A 3,952-nucleotide genomic window follows, 5' to 3' on the forward strand; every position below is an offset into this window, starting at 1 on the left:
GGGCTTTGTCAAGCTTGATATTCAGCATTTTGATCTTCTCTTCTAGCCCTTGGTGTCTACCAGAATCTTCTCCTCTATAGCTTATATCATAATCTTCTCCATAGGTGTCTTGGCTCATGGCTAAGTTCTCAATAAGTTCTATAGCTGCATTGATTTCTTTTGCCAAGAAATTCCCATTTGATTCTGTGTCCAACTGATTCCTGATCTTGGGGACTGCTCCTCTATATAAAGTGCTAAGGAGAGAGGCTTCTGAAAAGCCATGATGTGGACACTTATTTGTGTAGCTTCTAAACCTGTCCAAAGCTTCTCCAAAGGTCTCATTAGAATGTTGAGTGAAGCTGGAAATCTGGTTCCTTAGCTTTGCAGTCTTTGAGCTTGAGAAAAACTTGGATAGAAAGGCAAGCTTGCACTGCTCCCATGTGTGGATGGATCCTCTTGGGAGGTTCTTTTCCCACTGATGTGCCTTATCTCCAAGGCTGAATGGGAACAATCTCAGTTTGAAGCTGTCTTCAGATACCCCATTGATCTTAGTGAGATCACAAACTCTGTCAAACTGATCTAGGTGCTCCAAGGGATCCTCCATAGGTAAGCCATAGAACTTCTAATTCTGCACCATACTGATCAAAGAAGCTTTTACTTCAAAGTTGTTGTTCTGCACAGGAGGTGGCCGGATTCCTGCTTCATACTGGTGTGCATAAGCTCGGTCATTCTCACCAACAAAGGCTGGTGGTGGCTGATGACGTATGGGTGGGTTGGGGAAGGGTTGTGGCTGGTTGACTTGAGGTCGGTCTTGGTTCTGGTTTCCCTGAGCATGTCCCTGATGGACCTGAGCCTGTTGAACTTGAATTCCAATCCCATTACCAGCTCTTTGACAGTGATCAGCTTCTTGAGCCTGATGCTCATTCTCAACTTGCTGATCCATCATTCCTAACCTTTCCAAGTGAACTGCTCTTTCTCTTTGTCTTCTTGCTTGGCTTCTTGTGATCATAAACCTGAAAACAAAGACAGAACTTGAAAGGTGATCAGTAAAACAAAAGAAACTTGATGTCAAAAACTATATCAGAAACTAATGCTAACAATGCCCACACAATATGGCAACGGCGCCAATTGATAAGTAAGATTTTTATATTCTTAGATGGGTTATCAATCCCTTATGTCACTTGCAGTACAAAGGGTATCAATCCATATATGTGGTAGTTAGGCACTAGTTTATGTGACAAGTTCTTAAGTCAAGTGGGACAAGAAAGGTTTTTGATGGTGACAAGAAACAAGAAAGCATATAAAACAAGAAACAAGCAAGCAAGATGATTAACTACTAAACAAAGCAAGCAACCAAACAAGATGATGATAAAGCAAATGATGAAAGATAAAACTCTAGATGTGATAATTGATTAGGGTGCTTTAGATACTGATTCATGATGCTAAGAACATAATGCAACACTTGCTACTCTTTAGTCTAGGCTTCTTAATCAGATTAATTCACTCTCATGACAGAAATCCCTTTGCAAATCACTTAATCAAGTCTAACAACCATTAGAGATGACCAAGCAATCAGCAAGCATAATGTTCCAAGCCAAATAAGTGACCAAACAATCTTTAACAAAGAAAGACTGAATCTTTTACAGAAAGACATAACAAGCAATCACATGTTCTCAAAACATTTTAACTTAGAACTCTAATCTAGATTAATCCTCTCATGAAGGCATTAACCTCTACACTAATCCATTTTCAAACCAAATTCTCATTTGTGAAATATGAATCAATGAGCATTAAGAAACAGTTCTAATATGTCATTTATGCTTCAAACAAACATTGCCATGGCATTTAAAACAAAAACCCTTAAGTTAGCTCTTTCAAGCATTTCATCAAACACTTTTGGTGCATGAAATGCCTATTACCAAGATTTCATTTTTCCAAGGAAATCTGGCATTAGGAGCAGCTAACTAAGGAAATGAAATGAGAATCTAGAAATTAAACATCACAAATCAAACATCTAAGCACCCTAATCTACACACCTAGAAGCTTAAAAGAAAACTACTCACTAATCATGATGAACACACCATTTCCTTTGCAAGAGGTGATGTTAATCATGATTAGAAGTAAAGATGAGATGAAAAAATGATAAGAAACAGCTTTAATATGAGTAAATCTGCTAGATATCTCTTGATCAAACTCGTTTTTACACTAAAGAGGCAAAGAAACAAAGAGAATCAAACTTAGTCTGCTGGATAATGACTAAAACATATATATAGGCAGGGTTTCTTGATGGGCCAACTTAGAACAAACTAGGTATTGGTCCCAAAAAGGCCCATAAAAACGTCCTGGTTCGAGAATGTATCGACCAGATTTCAGTCGGTGCAGGAACTCGGTGTGGTGCAAAGAGATTCTTAAAACCCAACACCGAGCAGATTCTTCTCGGTGTGGAGCTCGGTGTGGCTCAAAGAATGGCTTCAGGGGAATGACACCGAGTAGAATTCAGTTGGTGTTGTGCTCGACAATCTTTCGGCACTTTGAGTTCCAAGATTCGGCCAAAAACGTCTGAGCTTCAAGGGCACACCGACCAGATTCTGGTCGGTGTTCTTCTTGATATGAATGTAAACCGCCTGCACAAAATCCTTCATAACTTCTTGCTCACTGGTCCAAATCTCGATCTTCCAACTCCACGAGTCAGATGACTGCATCGGCTACAACTATTCTGAAGAGTTTGAGTCCTGCTGACGTCTTAAAGGGTCCGTTCCGCCGGTTCTTTGTTGCGCGTGACTTTGGTCCTTTAGCGGCTCCGAGACATGTGTTCCTTCTGATCGCCATAACTTTCAGCTCACAGCTCCCAATTGGACAATCTTATGCGTTCTGGAAACTAGACTCATTCTTCTCAAATCTTGATGAAGGCACTAAAGGATGGATCGCAATGACAATGCTCCGTATCAGGCGATGAAGTGGAGAGATTGTCGGCTTCTATGTTCTGGTCCGGTTCTGATGCATTTACACAAGGGTTTCTCCACGGCTTCTGCTCCAAATGCTCCCTTTTTGCTCCAAATCACTTGTAAACATTCTAAAATGCAAGACTCTATAGGACCTAATGCATTCCCTATCCTAAACCAACTATAAGTACAAAAGCATTGAAAACTACTTAAATGCATGCATGAGACTCAACATTTGGACCAAAAATGCATTCATAAATGATGTAAATTATGGATATATCATTTCTTCACCGGCAAAATTAGTATAACCAACCATTTCTTTATAATAAAAGGCTGTGAATAAATGTGACTAAACGATAGGGTAGAGATTGTGAACATAACAAGTGGGCCACATAGGCTCCAACTTGGTTACTTAATTGATAGGAAACTTGTTGGCATATCATTTGGTGGGCTGAGTTTTCTTTCCTTATTTGTTTCATTCCCTAGGAGGCTAGGATAAGTTACGGGCCGGCTCTGGTTACACTACTTACGCTTTTATCTTCTTCTTTCTAAATGGAATATTTACATGGAAGGGTCAAACCAAAAGCATCTTGTTTTGGTTTGCTGATAAATTTGATTGGGAATTTGATACAGAGATCGGAAAAAAATCACAGAAAAAAAATCAAACCATGTGACACTTACGTTGAAATGCTTTTCCGATTGAATTTTCAAAAAAATTCAGCATTCAAAGTGTTTTCAATGTAAAATTCTCTATAAAATGTTTATGATAGGTAATTAATCAAACCGTTTAGAAGACAGCCAAATCTTCAGCTTAAACTGACTAACCAATTTTAACAAGAGGCCTGTAACAAGAAAACAGTATATCTGTTTTTCAATCGAAACGTACAAAAACCAAACGTTCAAAAAAAAAAAATATTATTTAAACTTGCAAAAACCACAAGAGTTTACAAATAGCGGGCACAAATAAATTGCAATGACTGTTTTATTTCGGTTTATTTATTTCAAATACGATAATTCACTCGACTTTTTAT

General features: G+C 38.6%; 1 non-coding gene across 1 annotated transcript; it reads left to right on the top strand.

Moving 5' to 3' along the window:
* Positions 1 to 254: 254 nt before the first annotated feature.
* On the top strand, positions 255 to 361 carry LOC112090062. The gene has a single exon (XR_002901421.1). It is a non-coding gene; the product is annotated as a small nucleolar RNA R71 (small nucleolar RNA).
* Positions 362 to 3,952: the final 3,591 nt, after the last annotated feature.

Source organism: Eutrema salsugineum, unplaced genomic scaffold, assembly GCF_000478725.1.
Source record: "Eutrema salsugineum unplaced genomic scaffold, Eutsalg1_0 scaffold_11, whole genome shotgun sequence".
NCBI classification, from domain to species: Eukaryota; Viridiplantae; Streptophyta; class Magnoliopsida; order Brassicales; family Brassicaceae; genus Eutrema; species Eutrema salsugineum.